The 19,255-nt window shown below is 43.8% G+C and overlaps 1 protein-coding gene across 11 annotated transcripts in view; it reads right to left on the bottom strand.

Moving 5' to 3' along the window:
- The window catches only part of LRRFIP1 (LRR binding FLII interacting protein 1), a 291,721-nt gene that overhangs the window by 198,309 nt on the left and 74,157 nt on the right, over positions 1–19,255 (bottom strand). The window lies entirely within an intron of this gene.

Here is a 19,255-nt window from a genome sequence, read left to right as displayed (position 1 = left end):
GAGATATAAGATGGAAGAGGAAATAGTTAAAAATACGATGATTAAATGGATGCAAAAGTTTAAATACTCAATAGAATTGGAGAGATGGGAAGAATTCTGGCAAATGAACACAAAAACAACATTGGTGGTGGCATACAAGGAGAATCAGCTAAAGATGTTTTACAGGTGGCATATGTCATCTACAAGATTGGCCAAAATAAATCTGAAAAACAGTTCAGTGTGTTGGAAATGCAAGAATCCACAAGGCACCTTTTACCACCTATGGTGGACATGCCCGGCGGCAAAGAAATTTTGCTCCAATATTAAAAAATGGCTAGAACAAATCACTAAACTACAAATAGATAAGAAACCCGAAACCTTTCTGTTAGGAATTTTCACAAAAACCTACCCCAAAGAAATAAAATACTTGTTAATACATATTTTAACGGTAGCAAGGATAATATATGCCAAAAATTGGAAACTGGAAAAAACCCCAAAGGAAGAAGAAATAATAGATAAAATTACACAATGTGCTGAAATGGACAGGCTGACAAAAGAGCTAAAGGAAAAAGAAGACACTGAATTTTATAAAGTCTGGAATAAATGGTATCAATGGCATATGGCTACTATGGAAGAAATATAACTAGAAGTCAGATAGAATAGAAGTACAAGTGTGCATATAAATACTTCCTTATGGGCGAATAAATCTACAGAGAGAAACTCAGAAAGCGAAGGTATAATCTAAACATATAATAAACAGATTATTAAAGCAGAAGTCTTAGAGAGCAGAAGAGAGGAGAGGGAAAAAAGGCAATAAGAAACTATTAAGTTAAGATTTAAGGGAATAAGTATAACTGTATTACTTGAAAGATCATTACGAAACAAACGCTTCAAATGATTGATTACTTATAATTGTTTACTGTATAATGTATTTTTATGTTTTTGTCATATGTGTTTTACGTGTTTTATACCTGTTTTAATAAAGTTTATAAAAAAAAATTTTTAAAAAACAAAAGTTCATCTCAATACTTTGTTATATATCCTTTGTTGGCAATGACAGAGGTCAAACGTTTTCTGTAAGTCTTCACAAGGTTGGCACACACTGTTGTTGGTATGTTGGCCCATTCCTCCATGCAGATCTCCTCTAGAGCAGTGATGTTTTGGGGCTGTCGCTGGGTAACACGGACTTTCAACTCCCTCCAAAGGTTTTCTATGGAGTTGAGATCTGGAGACTGGCTAGGCCACTCCAGGACCTTGAAATGCTTCTTACGAAGCCACTCCTTCGTTGCCCGGGTGGTGTGTTTGGGATCATTGTCATGCTGAAAGACCCAGCCATCTTTCATCTTCAATGCCCTTGCTGATGGAAGGAGGTTTGCACTCAAAATCTCACGATACATGGCCCCATTCATTCTTTCTTGTACACGGATCAGTTGTCCTGGTCCCTTTGCAGAGAAACAGCCCCAAAGCATGATGTTGCCACCCCCATGCTTCACAGTAGGTATGGTGTTCTTTGGATGCAACGCAGCATTCTCTCTCCTCCAAACACGACGAGTTGTGTTTCTACCAAACAGTTCTACTTTGGTTTCATCTGACCATATGACATTCTCCCAATCCTCTTCTGGATCATCCCAGTGCTCTCTAGCAAACTTCAGACGGGCCCGGACATGTACTGGCTTAAGCAGGGGGACACGTCTGGCACTGCAAGATCTGAGTCCCTGGCGGCGTAGTGTGTTACTGATGGTAGCCTTTGTTACATTGGTCCCAGCTCTCTGCAGGTCATTCACTAGGTCCCCCCGTGTGGTTCTGGGATTTTTGCTCACCGTTCTTGTGATAATTTTGACACGGGGTGAGATCCTGCATGGAGCCCCAGATCGAGGGAGATTATCAGTGGTCTTGTATGTCTTCCATTTTCTAATTATTGCTCCCATAGTTGATTTCTTCACACCAAGCTGCTTGCCTATTGCAGATTCAGTCTTCCCAGCCTGGTGCAGGTCTACAATTGTCATATGGCGGGGAGAAGGCCTCGGAGAAGGGAAAAATCACCAGGTTTACGCTGGAACCCTCAGATCTGTCTTTCCTTACACAGTCACCACTTGGCTTTAGTAAAAGTATACCTTTCGCTAGAAATGGAGTCAAGGATCTTTTCTTTCCTAAATGCCCAACCTACGACAGGCCTGACACAGTTTCTCTCCTGGCACAAACAGCAAAAAAAAAAAAAGTTTGCAAAGAACTGGCTTCTCTCCTGTTTTGGTTTTGCTGTACATGTTTTGTTCTAGCCTAAATTTTATTAACTTAATTTTTTCTGCCTCAAGACAAAAACCTGCAGAAAGATCTTTGCTTGCCTGATTCCATCACCTATTCTTCAGCTTGGCATTAATGAAAGGTTTTTAAAAGGGACAGAGATTGGAGAGCAGAGATGGGGAGTTTAGTTTTAGAACCTAAGGGCACGGCTGGGGGGGCTGTCATTGAGGCTTTGGATTCTGAGTCTGATGATGACAATGGGAAGCCAGCTCCTGAGGTGTTCTTGGAAGGTGAGCAGTTGGCATCAGCTGAACAGCTAAATGAGCAGGCAGAGGAGGTGAGTCCAGCAGGAAGGCAGGATGAACAGCTGCCACTAATATGCAATGAGGAACATGATCAGCTGTCATTGTTGCACAATGAGGAAGACAAACTGCCAACCTCTCCTGATGCAAGGGCACATAGAGCACAGCATAGGAATCACAGAGGTCAGCAAGGCTAGAAGAAGCAGTCCTGCCTTCCCAAATGAGACACACTGGGCTATCATCAGAGGCTTTTTTTTTTTATTTTTAAAAGCATTTTTTCTACCTCCTCTTTGGCCGAAAAAATGCTTTTAAAAGTAAAAAAAAAAGCCTCTGATGATCACGCGGCTCAGCTGGGATCATCAAAGGCTTCTAAAATAAAAAAAACCCTTTTTTTCTTTTAAATACCTCTAACGATCAGACAACTCAGCTTGGATCGTCAGAGACATTAAAAGAAAAAAACCCATTTTTTCTTTTAAATGCCTCTGACGATCCATGCTGAGTTGCCCGATCGTCAGAGGCGTTTAAAAGAAAAAAAGTCTCTGCCGATCAGGCAACTCAGCTGGGATCGTCAGAGCCTTTTGAAAGCATTTTTTTACAACCTCTTCGCCGAAGAGGTTGTAGAAAAAATGGTTTTAAAAGTAAAAAAAAAAAATGGCCACGCCCACCCAGTCACATTAGCTCCCCACCAAGCCACGCCCACAGAACCGGTAGTAACAAATTTTAGATTTCACTACTGCTCTGAACTCTGTATTCATGCAAGCTGCTAGACTGGTGAAAACTGGGTTACTTCGGGTGTGTTGACACATAGTTTTTTTGTGGCTTGTTGTAAGTACAGGTTTGTAATTGCTTCGTGTGTGTGTGTGTGTGTGTGTGTGTGTGTGTAGGTGTGTGCACGCGTGTGCGCACACGCACTTAGTCTATGACAGCTAGGAGGTTGGGGAGAAAGACCAAGAAGTCCGTCCCTCCCAGCTTTTTTTGTTTTCTTTATTGAAGAACTGTGGCTTTCTGAGGGAGGGAGGGATTTAAAGTGAAAGAAAGGATGTTGGTCCTATCTGAGACGCACCTTCTTGTTGGGTGGAGACAGCAGCAAGGCATGGGTTGTACTTGTCTGTTCAGATTGATGGACTGAGTCTGTCATAATTGTTAAGTCCCGCCCCTGTTGCTAGGGGCTTCCACCTTTTGGCAAAGATGGAAAACAGACTCAACATGTGGGAGAAAACAAAGAGTTAGTAAAGAAGACCAGACTGACAGAGGGTGGGGTTGGCTGCTCTCTCCACCCAATGAGAAGGTGCGTCTCAGGTAGGACCAATGCCCCTTCTCCATTGTGGGTGGAGCCAGCAGCCAGGCATGGGACATAACAAAGTTCACTTCCGGTTGGTGACTTGCAGCGACAGGGTGTGGAGTGAGTGCTCGCTGCTCCTCTTCACCTCTTTTCATCACGTTTTGGGGATCCCTTGGGGGGCGCAGGACCCGGAGAGCCCTGTGGACAAGAGGGGAAGCCAGGCGAGTGGGAAAGTGGGGCGCAACCACTTCTCGCTGGACCCGGCGGCTCTGTCAATCCAACGTGGTGAGCTGGCCGCTAATGGCCGGCCTGAAGCTGCAATAGCCAGCAAGTGACGGGGAGTTAAGAAGGAGATCGGAGGTGCGGTGTTAGCTCTAAAACCTTATTCCCATACCCTGGAGTGATCTAGCGCCGAAAGAGGAGGTCGGTGCTGTCGGGAGAGGAGCGTTCTGATCCGATGTGAGGCGGCGACGGAGAGGGTAAAGCGGATTGCAACTACAGAGACCCGACAACCCGACGAGCTGACGAGAGTCACAGAGGGAGCAGATTGTCTTTTTAAAGAGCTCCAGATGGTGCGGTGAGAAAGGGAAAGCAAAGGGAAAGTCTATTGGGGCGGTTGGGTTTTGTTTGGCGATCAAAGTGAATAAGAAGAAGGAGAAATTTGCGACCTGCCTTTGAGAGCTCTAGAGAGTGTTGGAGAAACAGGAAGTGCGTCCATCGAAGTGGAAGACTGAAACAGCGGAGGACTGACAAGGAGACGCTCTAGTCGTGAGTGTTTACCACTGAGAAGTGCCGGAACCTAGCAGAGCTGAGAGGCGAAGACTTAAAGCTGGGCGATCACCGTTTTACATCATAGATATACTTTTATTTATTTCCCTTCCTGCTTTTTCGAGTATCTGGGACTTTAATACTCAGAACTTTGATTCTGTCCCTGATAAGTACTTTTAAAATTACCAAAAAAAAAATTTACACTATACTATCAAGTAGACTATCTATCAAGTAGATTTCCTTAGTGTTAAGAAATATTGAACTCATAAAATTGATTAAGTATTGACCTTATTTAATAGTTATTGGATAAAACTTTATATTAGGATATAGACTTGTATTTATTGAATTGATTTGATATAATATTGATATTTTATATATATTTATCTAGGTATATTTATTTTATCTATTGAATCTATTTAATCTTAAATATTTATCCCTATTGGTAATAGTTATTTCATTGATATTCACTTTTTAGTAATATTGTATTCCATATTAAGGGCTAAACTTAGATATATAAGAATTATTGAGAGAATTGACAAATTTTATTAATTAATTATTAATTAATCTATTAACGTAATTTATTAACTGCTCAACTTATTAACTTATTAATTCATTTATATTAACAAATTATATTAAGACTGTACTTAGCCTTATAAGAACCCTACTTTTACATATTGCGGTTAGCTGTAACGTAGAATTATCGTATCATAGTAATCTTTAAATCAAGTTCTACCTGAAACATATTAAGAGATTAGTGGGAATTAATTAAGGAGGTTGGGACTTAAGATAGTGCCCCGGAGTAAAAGGTGGCAAGCGCCATTGGATGATTATTTGGAGAAAGATAGAAAATATAATTAGAGATCAAAAAGCACTTTTGAAAGAAATGGCAAGCTTGACATCAACAATCGCAAAAACCAATAAAAAAGTGCCATCTATCCCCACATTAGCAATGTCATCTCCAGCCACCCAGAAATTAGTAGAAGGTCTACAGAAAACAGACAAACCCCCAGCAACTCCAACACTGCAGACGGTACAATCGTCTCTGTTAACAATACAAGAAACCATGCTTGCGATGCAAGAAAAACTTTTGAATAGCCATTCTGAATTGAAACTGGATATACATGGACTTGATGCTAAAATGAATGAGATTCAAATCTCGATCGCTAGTAATGAGAACAGAATTCAAAAAGCGGAACAAAGAATAGAAAAAAACGAGAAGAAACTGGACATGGTTGATCAAACCCTGTTGGCGCAGAATAAAGAAACGGAAGATGCCCTAATTCAACTCGAGATGGACAAGGCCTCATTTTACTTGCGATTCCAAAATATAGTGGAAGACAAAGAAGAGGACTTAGGAGATAAGATGGCTGAGTTGATTGCAGTGACTCTCCAACAGGATAAGCAAGAAATAATTCGAGAGATCGACGAAATCTACAGAGTCCAAACAAATTACGTGAGAAGGAATAGGCTCCCTAGAGAAGTCCATGTTCGGTTCGCTAGGAAAAAAGTGAGAGACATTTTGTATAATATTGCCAGGGAGGAAAAAATTATCTTTGGGGGAAAAGAAGTGAACATCTTAAAACAAATTCCAAGGAGAGTGAGGGAGAGGAGGAAAAACTATAGATTTCTGACAAACCAACTAAACAGGAGAAGTATAATATTTAGGTGGCTTTTGCCAGAAGGAATGCTTATATCCTGGCAAGGGAGGAAAATTAAAATCGATTGTGTAAGCGATGCCCAAGACTTCCTAGAGCAATTAAGGGGAGGTGAAGAGGAACATATTAGTAAGGAGGAAAACGAAATAGTAAATACGGAAGAAGAGACATCTCAAGAACAAATCACAACAGAAGACATAGAAGAGAAGAAAAAGGAAGACACAGAAGAAAGGGGGAAAAAAACTAGACCAGTGAGAGCAGTTACTTTAAAAGGTAAATAAGAACCAGAGATTAGAGAACAGTTACAGGAATGAATGATACTAAGATCTTATCGTTAAATGTGAACGGTTTAAATGATTACAAAAAAAGGAGGATAGTATTGTCGAAATTGGCGAAACAAAATCCCGACATAATTTGTATCCAAGAGGTTCACATAAAAAAAGAAGAAGCCAACTATTTAAATTTTATTAAATTTGGTAAAGTATTCTTTTCATTAGCTGAGAAAAGAAAAAGGGGGGTGGCTATCTATGTTAAGAAAGGAATAGAGGCAGAATGTAAATATAAAGATGAAAAAGGGAGAATACTTATAGTAGAAATAATGAGGGGTAATTCCAAGGTGTTACTGGTTGGGGTTTATGCCCCGAATAAAAAACAAGGGAAATTTTACCGGAAATTACATGAACAGCTGGCAAATTGGGCAAATTACGAAATATGTATGTTAGGGGACTTTAATGGAATAATAGATCCAAAATATGATTACAAATGTGATATAACTAAAAAGAATAAAAGATCTCCCTTACCAAAGTCCTTTTTTGATTTAGTGGACGAGATAAACCTAGTCGATATGTGGCGTATCCTACACCCCCATGACAGACAATTTACTTTCTATTCTATGCCACAAAACTCTTGGTCTAGAATAGATATGGTCTGGGCTACCAGAAAACTGGGCCTAGAAATTAAGAAGGTCAACATGTGCATAAATGCTTGGGCAGACCATAAGTTCCTTGAAATTAGCTGGCACCACGATACAAAGAAAATTCAACAGAGATGGAGCCTAAGGACTAAGCTGCTATATGAAGAAGAGTTTATACTGAAATTGAATGAAGTCAAACGCTTCTTCATAGAAAATGGAAATCGAGAGACAGCCAAAGAAATTGTCTGGGACACTATGAAGGCATATGTGAGAGGGGTTGCCATCTCATATGCCGCCTTCAAAAACAAGGAAAAAAGAAAGACTAGAGAAGAGCTCACTAATAAGTTATCGCAAGCTGAAGATAAACTCCAGCAATGCCCAGGAGACGAGGCGACCAAACAACAGTGGTCGATGACGAGACATAGATTGAACTTATTGGACCAAGAGGAAATGGCGCAAAAAATAAAAAGAACCAAGCATTATTGTTTTGAGAACGCTAACAAATCAGGGAGATGGCTGGCATATAAACTAAAAAAAGAGAAGGAAAAAAATCAAATATTAGTATTAGAAGACTCCCAGGGTAATTTGCTGACGAAGGAAGAAGATGAATTGGAGAGTATAAGAAAGTTTTACGAAGGCTTATATAAAAGTGAAGGAATTGCGTCAAACAAGGTAGAACAGTACCTGTTGGATGCTAATCTACCGTTAATCCCTGAAGAAGAAAAGGAAAGGTTAAATGAAAAGATCACTATAGAGGAATTAAAAACGGCCCTTTCTAAAATAAAGAAGAATAAAACTCCAGGCCCAGATGGTCTTCCCGGGGAATTATACCAAAAATTTGATGATGCCCTAAAACTAGAGTTACTAGAAATACTGAATGAGGCTCTGGCGGGTATCACAATTCCAGATTCGTGGAGGGAAGCGTATTTGACGCTTATTTTGAAAGAGGGTGCCGACCCGAAACAGATATCCAACTACAGACCTATCTCATTGTTGAACGCAGATTATAAACTGTTCATGAATATAATTGCGGAGAGGTTCAAAAAAATTCTAAATCGGTGGATACACAAGGATCAAAATGGCTTTCTCCCAGGGAGACAGATTAGAGACAATCTGAGAATAGTTTTAAACACCTTTGAATACTACGAACAACATCCTGAAAAACAGCTGGCCTTAATGTTTGTCGATGCCCAAAAGGCATTCGACAACTTGAATTGGACGTTCATGATAAATCAAATTGACCTAATGGGATTCGGTACTAACTTTAGGAAGATGATTGAGAATATCTATAAAAACCAGAGGGCAAATATACTAGTGAATGGAGACAGAACCCAATTGTTCCAGATTCAAAAAGGAGTGAGGCAGGGATGCCCCCTGTCCCCCTTATTATATATTTTGGCGCTAGAGGTGCTACTTAGAAAAATAAGAGCTAACAATGATATCAAAGGATTAAAGATTAGGAACGAATTATTCAAAACCCAAGCTTTTGCTGACGATGTAGCCCTCATAATGGAAGACCCATTAGAATCCGGTGGAAAATTAATGCAGGAAATACAGGAATATGGAGAGGTGGCCGGCCTTAAACTCAATAAGGATAAAACTAAATTATTAGTGAAAAACATGACAGACCTTCAAAAAGAAGAATTGGAAGATTTATTAGGCCTCCAGACAGTTAGGAAAATAAAATACTTGGGAATATGGATCACCGCGAGATTCTCCTCATTAAAAGATGATAACTACATCCCCCTTCTGCAGAAAACACACCAAGATCTTGAAAGATGGAAAAAGCTCAAATTGTCTCTGATTGGCAAAATTGTAGCGATTAAAATGAATATCCTACCAAAAATTTTGTTCCTATTCCAAAACATCCCGTTATCTTTAGATAAAAAATTCTTTTTGGACTTGAACAAACATATCAGGAATTTTCTGTGGGAGGGCAAGAAATCGCGGATTTCTTTTAAGATACTCCAAGGGAAAAGGAATTTGGGAGGTTTTGGGCTCCCTGACTGGGAACTATATCAAAAGGCGGCAAAAATAATCTGGATTAAGGAGTGGATCAAGTTACAAGATAGGAGAACCCTGACCTTGGAAGGACATGACCTTCTAGAAGGATGGCACTCCTTCCTTTGGGATATAAAGAATAAGAAAAAATCCTATTTTCATAAACATAAAATTAGGGAGACCCTTATTCACACGTGGGTCGAAATTAGACAGAAGATCTATACGAAAGTACCCAACTGGCTTTCCATCATGGAAGCGTTGGCGGCACCAAACAGGAGAGATGAGTACAAATGGGGTACATACAAGGATATCCTCGATGAAGAAGGGAAACTTAAATCACTGGACCTATTGAGAGATCAGGGCCTAAACTTGGATTGGTGGAACTATTTTCAGATCAACTCAAGATTCCAAAAAGACAGAGACAAATTTGGTATAGCAGCGAAATTTGGGAACTTTGACAAAATTATTTGGGGAACAGATAAGAAAATGTTATCAAAAATCTATAATTTTTTATTAGATGAAGATAGGGCAGAGTCCATAGCAAGAAATCAACTGAACATCTGGGAAAAAAATTTAGGACATAGACTAAATTTCAATGATTGGGAGATAGCTTGGAATAGAAACTACAAAATAACTAAATCGACAACGTTTAGGGAAAATCATTACAAATTGTTACACAGGTGGTATCTAGCCCCAGCGAGGCTAGCCAAGATGTTTCCAAATCTCTCCCCTACATGTTGGAAATGTGGAAAAACGGTCGGTACCTTCTACCACCTATGGTGGACCTGCCCTGAGACTAAAAAGTTCTGGTCCAAAATCCGACATTGGCTCTGTGAAATAACGGCACAGGAGGTAGACCTAGCCCCAGAGCTTTTCCTCCTAGGCATAACCGAAGAAGGCTTCAACAACAATAAAACCCAACTGATAATCCAGATTATAACTGCGGCTAGATTAGCTTTCGCAAAATGCTGGAAAAACAAACTTATGCCCTCAGAAGAAACTCTAATAAATAAGATCCTAGAGTGCGCAGAAATGGCGAAACTGACAAGTGAGTTAAAAAATGAGGATAACTCAAAATATTATGACGTATGGGGTATTTGGTACCACTGGTTGAACAATAAGACGAAAACATGACCTTAGAATTTGACTTGGCACATGTATTATAGTTGTATTGTATAAAATAATGTATAGTTAGGGATGAAGTCTTTTTTTTAACTTTTGTTTCACAATATTGTATAAACACTGCACCTCCGAAAGGAGAGATAGATTGTATACTTTCTTTTTTGTTTTGGAAAACTCAATAAAGTATTTAAAAAAAAAAAAAAAAAACAAAGTTCACTGTCCCTAGGTACGGGTGGGACCAGTCTGGTCGAAAGACTCCTCCCCCAGTATTAACCCTTTGCAGCACTCTACGTCCAAACGCAGCCTCAGCTGAGGCGAACTTGTCCAACTTGTAGTGCTGAATAAAAGGGGAAGGGGAAGTCCAAGTTGCCGCCCTGCAGATCTCCAGCAAAGACGCTTGTGTAGCCCAAGCTTCCGATGTAGCTGCACTGCCAGGTTAGCAGGTCTGGGTAAAGAACGCAGTTCATATGCCTTAGCAATTGTCTGTAGTATCCACCGTCTGATGGTCGAGGAAGTCACCCTGCCACCTAAAAAGACTGGGAGAAATGACACAAACAAAGACTCGGTCCTGCGGAAGTCAGCAGTTCTCTTAAGGTATTCCCAGATAGCCTTCCGACGTCCAACGTATGCCACTGCCATTCTAGGGGGTGTGCTGGGCAAGGGCAGAAGTCAGGAAGGATGAGTTCCTGCATACGGTGAAAAGGTGTACTGATCTTAGGGACAAAGATAGGGTCAAGACGAAGAACCACTCGATCAGCGTGTAACACGCAGAGGTCACTGTGCATAGATAGTGCGGCAATCTCTGAGATTCGTCTTGCAGAGGTGATAGCCACCAAAAAGGCGACTTTACATGATAAAAGTCGGAGGCTAACTGTCCGTAAAGGCTCGTATAGGGGCCCGTAAGGAAATTCAGAACAATAGACAGGTTCCAGGTGAGGTACCTGTGCACCACAAGGGGCATAAGTTAGTGGCTCCCTGCAGGAATCTACGTATAAGAGGGTGTTGGGACAAAGAAGAAAGGGACCCACAAGTCAGGACCGTTGAGAGAGCCGCCACCTGTCTCCGAAGCACATTGGCCGAAAGGCTGTTGTTGAGCCCGTCCTGGAGAAAAACAAGGACATGGACTATTGAGGCTTGAAGGGCCAAAATCCTCTTACGTCACACCAATCACAAAAGGCCCACCAAGTAGGCGAATAAATGCGGTCCATGGATGGCCTCCACGACTCTTGAATGGTTCGGATAACCTCGGAGGGAATGTTGTCTCTACTCAGGGCATACCGCTCAAGCGCCAGGCAGTCAGTTGGAGCCACTGAGGGTCCAGGTGGACCACTGTCCCCTGGCTGAGAGAGGCAACACCCTGGGGAATCTTCCAGGGTAGGGCCACAGACAATGAAGTGAGATCTGCAAACCAAGGCCTCCGTGGCCAGTAAGGGGCCAGAAGAATGAGCTCTGCTTGTTCCTGCAGAAGTTTGGATATCACCCTGGGGATGAGAGGTATAGGCGGAAAGGCCTAGAGAAGGCCTGTGGCCACTGGGAACAAAGAGCATCGACTGCTTCCCATGAGATGTCAGGAACCGTGAGTAAAAACAAGGAAGCTGTGTGTTCAAGTGGATCGTGAACAAGTCGACCTCCGGGGTGCCAAACTGGGCCGTTAGGTCCCTGAAAATCATTGGATGCAGGTGCCACTCCGCGTGGTCGATATCCTGTTGACTCAACCAATCCGCCTGCACATTGGACACCCCGGAGATGTGCTCTGCCTTCAAGGAGCAAAGGTGATGCTCCGCCCAAAGCCCCAATCTCTTGGCCTCCAACATAAGGGACTTGGACCTGGTGCCGCCCTGCCGATTTATGTGCGCTTTCGCCGCAACATTGTCCATTAACACCAAGACATGGGTGCCTGCAAGAAAACCTCAGAAGGCACGGGGAGCCAGAAATACCACCCTCAATTCCAGCCAATTGATGTTCCGATGGCTCTCACTGGTAGTCTACCTGCCCTGTGCTACCTGCAACTCACAATGTGCCCCCCAGCCGAAGAGACTGATGTCTGTTGTTACCACCAGCCGCTGAGGTTCGTAGAACTGGCAACCCTTGGCAATAGCTGGAGACTGCCACCATCTGAGGGATCTGAGTACCTCCTTGGGGACAGGAACCTTGACTGATGAAGTGCCTCTGCCTGCCTTCTGAAATGATAAAAAGAACCATTGGAGGTCTCTTGAATGTAACCGGGCCCAGGGAACGATGGAAATAGCCGAAATCATTTTGCCCAGTAGCTGTGAAAGTAAGAAAGGGGACTCTTTCCTGCACCCCTCCACCCCGGACACAAGGGCCACTAGGCTATCTTGACGCTCCTGGGATAAATAAACTCTGCCCTCAACCAAGTCAATCACCGCTCCCAAATGGAGGAGACGGGTTGAAGGAGTGAGATGACTCTTCTCCACATTAATGGAGAATCCATGGGAAGCAGGGGCCTGAAGGGTTAAATGGAGGTCCCTGCGGGCCTGCTGAGTAGAATTAGACAAAATCAAAATGTCGCCCAGATAGCACTGGAGACGAATAGATCTAACCCTGAGGGAAGCAGCCAAGGCCGCTAAAACCTTGGTGAAACAATGGGGAGCGGAGGAAAGCCCAAAAGGCAATGCCCTGTATTGATAATGGGCCCCTGCATAACAGAACCTGAGAAACTTCCTATGAGAGGGAAGGATAGGAATATGAAGATAGGCCTCAGTGAGGTCAGTAGAAGAGAGGAGGTTGCCCCTCCTAACGCAGTCTATGATGGAACATAAAGATTGCATTTTGAACCGGCGATATACCACAAATGGTTCAAACGTTTAAGGTCCAGAATGGGTCTCCACCCCCCCCTCCCGATGACTTTGGGACAAGGAATACACAGGAATAAAAACTTTGTCCCACTTGATCCTCAGGCACCTTTTGGATAGCCTTGATAGAGAGGAGATGCTGGATAGCCAAATCCATAAGGACTCGCCTATCACTGTTATGAGAAAGCGGACAGTGCACAAAAAACATCGGGGGAGGGGAGAGGAATTCTATGGCCAATCCTGATCTTATAGTAGCCTGGACCCATCTATCAGATGTAGTTCTCTCCCAAAGGTTGGCGAAGAGGGCCAATCTGCCACCAATGGGAAGATCCGAAATGCAACTAGCGACAGTGTTGGAGCGAACAACCCCCTCCCCCTCGAAAGGGCTGTTTATTCAAAAAGGGTCTACCTCTAAAAGACCTGTCTTGGACTCCCCGCTGCCTGGGGTGGAAGGTCCCCTGCCACCAAGAAGCAGAAGAAGCACCACCCCCATTATAGCCCCGAAACTGGGAACGGGAAGGATATGGCTGAAAGCGGGATTCCCCCCTACGATATGCGGCAGGTAAAATGTTCTGCTTATCCTTGGTCTCAATAAGGAAAGAATCCAGCGGATCCCCAATTTAATCCCCATAAAGGGGACAGATGCCAAACGCCACTTGTGCCTAGCGTCTGCCTGCCAATGGCGGAGCCAGACCAAACGGCATGCTGTCACCGAGGAAGCCAGGGATTTCACAGCAAAATGGGCAACACTGAGTGTAGCGTACGCCAAAAAGATTTTATTCAAATCCTGCTTCACTCTAGTGTCTGGAGACAGCTTCTCTTGTAACTGACGCAACCATAATAAAGTTGTCCAGTTGAAAAAGGAAGCGGTGGTTGCCGATCGGATGGCCCAAGCCGCATCCTGGTGCGCCCGCTGTAGAACTTGGTCCGACCAGCGTTCTTCCGGACAGAGGCCCTCATCCGGATCCCTGGGAATAGCAGCGTTGGGAAGCAAGGCAGCCATTGGAGCATTTACAGTTGGCACCTGAAGAAGGGATGCTAGGTCAGCTGCTACGTTAAAATTCTTCCGGTCTGCTGATGAAGGAACCAGAGCCAATCCGGGTGAAGACCACTGCTTCTTGACCACATCGAGTGGTGGTGTTGGAACAAAATCCACCTACTTGGAAGGTTCCGCAAACAGAGGGTTCAGAGACTCTTGAGTAGAAGGAGGAACCGGTTCAGTAGGGCCAGAGCCGAGTCAGGCCGTATTAACCGTCTTGAATAACAGAGATTTGAAAATAGCCTGAGGAAAGAGGCCAGTAAAGGCAGGTTGCTCTGGTGGAAGACCCTCATCGACTGATAAGTCTGGTTCCCAAGGGTCAACCTCTCCAACAACCGATGGATGGCTCACATAGGAGGGGGTGGGAGAATCCAACCCTGCAATAGAAAGGGTGTCCTCGTGATAATCTCTCACCGGAGAAGCCGAAGCGAAAGACCGCAGGGAAGCATCCCTACTGGAATGTAGAAGTCGAGCTGACAGAGACTGTTGAACAGCCGCATCAATCATGTGTTGGATGTTTTCTGGCAGGAATCGACTGTGAACATGGTCTCGGGCCTACCCGGCTTCCATGGAGGCGCAGGCAGGAGCAGAAGAGGAAGAAGGTGCAAGACCCAAGGTGGACGTAGACTGAATCATATCTGAAACCACCGCAGGAGCCAGAACCGAGACTGACCCCCACAAGTCAGAAGACTGAATATTTAGAGAGCAATCCTGGAGGGACACCTGATCTGGTGTTACTGGAACAGTCCTGGAACCAGTGACCGCCACGTTAGGAAAGTCAATATCAGCCCTGTGTGTTGAAGGCAAGGGATGATGATCACTGGCCTTATCACAAATCTTCTGTAGCACCTTATCCCAGCGTTTTTCCGCTCTCACGATGGCAGAGGAGTGCTTGGTAGCCTTGTGGTGAGAATCCTTGACCTTACTGCCGGAACACCTGCCCGAAGGCTCACCATCCTGAATGGTGTTGGAAGAAGGATCCCCTGGTATGGGATATAACTGCTTTTAGACTCCGGCCTTCTGGCCATGCTTCAACTTAACCAAGGCTTTTGGCATGGTAGGTGGAAATCAGCGAAATGTAGCCAAGACAGGCAGGAGAATGTCACTAAGGACACTGTGCCACAGGGTCTGATGAACAGTTGCCCAGAAACAAAATGGCCACCGAGGTTGTCAGCACTCAAGGAGCAAGGCAAATGGCCGCCATTACAAATGGAGCCATTATAAAGGCCAAATATAGTAATCAAGGCCGTTCAAGGCAAAAAGCCTGTCAAAACGAGGGCTGTCAAAGACAAGCCTCCAATTGCTGTTAGTGGTATGTCAAAACCCAGGCAATATAAGGGCTGTTCCAAACAAGCTGAGAGCACAGATAGTGGTGATGCAGTAGCAATCGCCCAGGTGCTAACCCCAGGTAAGGGTACCAGGGGATCCAATGCTAAACAGGCACAGGCCGAAGCCTGGAGGCCAGAGAGAGCGCAACTGCGCTAAAAATTGCCAGGCGGCAAAACAAAATGGCAGGTGCTGTAAATGGGAGCGCGAAGCTCCTCCAAATCGGCTGTAACAGCCTGATGTAAAGGGCTGGACCGCGAAGCTTCCAAGCCCTTTGACAATAAGCCGGGGGAGAAAAGCCTCAAAGGCAAATGCCAAGTCGTGTGTCAGGTTTCAGTGTCATCTCAAAATAAATTGCATTTCCAAACAAATAGTCTTTGATTAAATCTTTCATTTATTAAGCACGACAATCTGTCCCTGATCATATCATAGCCAACACTGACTTCCTGACCCCAAACCTTCCCTTTCCGTTCCCCAATTCTCTGCGTCTCATTGGCCATCTTCCAAATCACTCTCCCATATCTACTACTTCAGCTCCCAGGAATGTCCCCCCTCCCATCTCATCTCCTAGGAGATATTATCTTCAGGGAAAATAAGTAGGTGAAGAGTCAAGAGTCCTCTTGCCAGCTGCCCCCTCTTCTCCTCCTTATGTCAGCACTGGAACGAATGTAATTTGGAGTGCTGACATTGGGCTATTTAAATGATTCACAGGCCGCCAAATGCCACAGTTCGAAGAAATGGGATGCCGACAACAGCGCAAACAAAATGGCCATCCGGCAATCTCCCTGGGGAATGCGAAGCTCTGCACAGAATAATCCGGCTGTCAGGAGCTCGAAGGTCCACAATGACGAAAAGGAAGAACCCGGGCCCCTTCCTGGGAGCGTGAAGCTCAACGAAGCCCCGGAACGCTGAACCAGCCAACAGGGCTAACAAAAGTGAGATTAGAAAAAAAGATATTTTTTTGTCAGCCAGCCAGTTAAGGCGAGCTGCTGAGGAAAAAAACAGTCCTTACTGTAACTATCCAAGGCAGTCAGAATAAGCAAATCTAAGTAACAGTCCAAGGTCAAAGCCAGGAATTCCGATCAGTAGAATGGAGGAAAGGATAATTAAAGGACAAGAGAACACCAGAGAAACAGTCCCACACATCTGTCCAGACTGACGGACTGAGTCAAAACCTGGAAGCCCCTAGCAACAGGGGCGGGACTTAACAATTATGACAGATTCAATCTGAACAGACAAGTACAACCCATGCCTGGCTGCTGGCTCCACTCACAATGGAGAATGTTTTGGGAAGTTTGTCCTGAAGCTGCTGCCTTTGCATGCAGGGGCTGGCTTCCTAAAGCCTAGCAAGAATCACGAGAAATTTGCAGCCTCCCATGAACAAGCTGGCCAGAGCAGAAAGCTCATAAACCATCCACCATTTCCTCAAGACATTGTTGGGGCACTGAATATGGCAGCTGCTTCCAGGAGCCCAAGTGCTGCAAAATCCCACTGGGGCAGGATGGTGGGGGACGGGACAGGTGGGGTATGTAGCATCCCTGTGGTCTGTTATAAAGGCAAATGACTAAGGAGGTACTGCAGCTGTCATAATTTTGAAACATGGTTGTATGTACTTTGGGGGTATTGGTCATAACTTTGGACAGTCATTAAGTGGCCTGATATTTCTTGAGGACTACCTGTAGGATTCCTTTTGATCCAAATTGGAATTATGCTCTTTTGAGGACTGTTGCTTCATGTATTGTGCAAGGTTTGAGCCCTTTGACTAATCTGCTTTATGATTAAGCCTTTTTGGGGGGGGGTGCAACACGAGTAAAATAGCACCAACTATTTTCATCTTTGATACTACTAGCGGGACTAGGTGAGAGGAGAAAAGAATAAGATTTGAGAAGGAGCTGAAGTCATTTAAGCATATATCAAAGACAGCTGCCGCTGGACCTAAGTTAACTGAGACAGTAAGCTTTTTTCCAAATTTCCATTATTCCCTACAATGGAACATTCAAAACATTTCACATTTGGTTATGTTCTGGATTCTTGTCGAAGAGTTGTAATGCAACATGCAACATAGCCAGCTTCAAATTATCATACCAACTATTTGATGAAGCAAGGAATTTTTTCAAGGTCCCACAGCTTTACTTCTTTTCTTATAGAGGAGAATTATGAATCAGTATATTGCTATTTTCCTGAAGATGAAACTCAAATACTTTGGCCACCTAATGAGAAGGAAGGATTCACTGGAGAAGATCCTAATGCTGGGAAACATTGAGGGCAAAAAAAGACGGGGACGACAGAGAATGAGGTGGCTCTTACTGAAGCAGTAGGAGTGTCAGATCCCTAAAAGTAATACTACCATTCAATTGGGAAAAGGGGGAGATTTGGATTTGATTTACTAGCATTGCCTGTGTCAACAGATATTTTACAACCTATATCCTGGCGCCAAAGAGCCCTGAAATCCCCTTAACGTGGAGGAATGTTTATGACAGCCATGTGGGCTGTCTCACTTTAAAGGATAACGATGTGAATACATGTTTATTCGGGTTCTCAGGGCAGCTAGTAAGAAAACATCTTCACGCTTGTGTATTGGCTAAAATCTGCATTCTGACTTAAGGGAGGGGTCTCTACTGCTTTAATCCTACTTGTCTTGCCTAAGGGTATTTGATTTGATTTCCTTGCTGTCACTTTTGCTTAATAAAAAGGTTTCTTTTGAAATCCTACGTTTCAAGAGTTTTTACTTTCTTAAGTTGGAAGGAGAGAGCTTAAATGGACTCCAGAGGATGGTAGAGGACAGGAAAGCCTGGAGGAACATTGTCCATGGGGTCACAATGGGTCGGACACAACTTTGCAACTAACAACAGGGGGGCTTTCTATCAGGTTCACCTGATAGACGCCAGTTGCGCCCCTTTCTGGATCGGGACTCCTTATGCACGGTCACTCATGCCCTCGTCACTTCCCGCCTGGACTACTGCAACGCTCTCTACATGGGGCTCCCCTTGAGGAGCACTCAGAGGCTCCAACTGGTGCAGTATGCAGCCGCGCGGGTACTTATGGGGGTGACATGGCGCTCCCACGTGACACCTCTCCTGCGCGAGCTGCATTAGCTTCCAGTGGTCTTCCGGGTGCGCTTCAAGGTGTTGGTTCTCATCTTCAAAGCGCTCCATGGCTTAGGGCCCGGTTATTTACAAGACCACCTTCTGCCACCGATAACCTCCACCGGCCAATACGCTCCCACAGAGAGGGCCTCCTCAGGGTGCCGTTGGTCAGGCAATGTCGGCTGGTGACCCCCCGGGGAAGAGCCTTCTCTGTGGGAGCACCCGCCCTCTGGAATGAGCTACCCCCAGGGATACGACTGATCCCGGACCTCCGGACCTTCCGCCGGGCTCTGAAGACTTTTTTTATTTCAGCAAGCCGGGCTGGGTTAAAAAATTTTAATTGGTGAATTTTATGGGTAAGGGTTTTAAATTGGGGGAAGCCAAAAATAAATTTAATTTTGTTTTATAGTATTTTAATGTTTATATTGTATGTTTTTTAATTTTGGCTGTTCACCGCCCCGATTCCTTCGGGAGAGGGGGCGGTATAAAAATTTAAATAAATAAATAAATAAATAAATAAATAAATAAATAAATAAATAAATAAATATTGCTATTTGTACTTTTCCATTGGCAGTCTCAGTCAGAAAAATACTTTATGCCATATTAGGTCAAAGAAAGACAGGTTTTTAGCACATGGGATCATTCAGTTGAATTGGTGTTATCAGGATACTGAGAATTTGTAATATAAAATAGTACATGTATTAATATACACTCAATCTTACCAC

Source organism: Pituophis catenifer, unplaced genomic scaffold (genome assembly GCF_029215685.1).
Source record: "Pituophis catenifer annectens isolate HBS135680 unplaced genomic scaffold, rPitCat1.0.hap2 SCAF_1, whole genome shotgun sequence".
Taxonomy (NCBI): domain Eukaryota; kingdom Metazoa; phylum Chordata; class Lepidosauria; order Squamata; family Colubridae; genus Pituophis; species Pituophis catenifer.
Note: the sequence above shows the minus strand (reverse complement) of the source record. Positions and strands in the feature narration are given on the sequence as shown.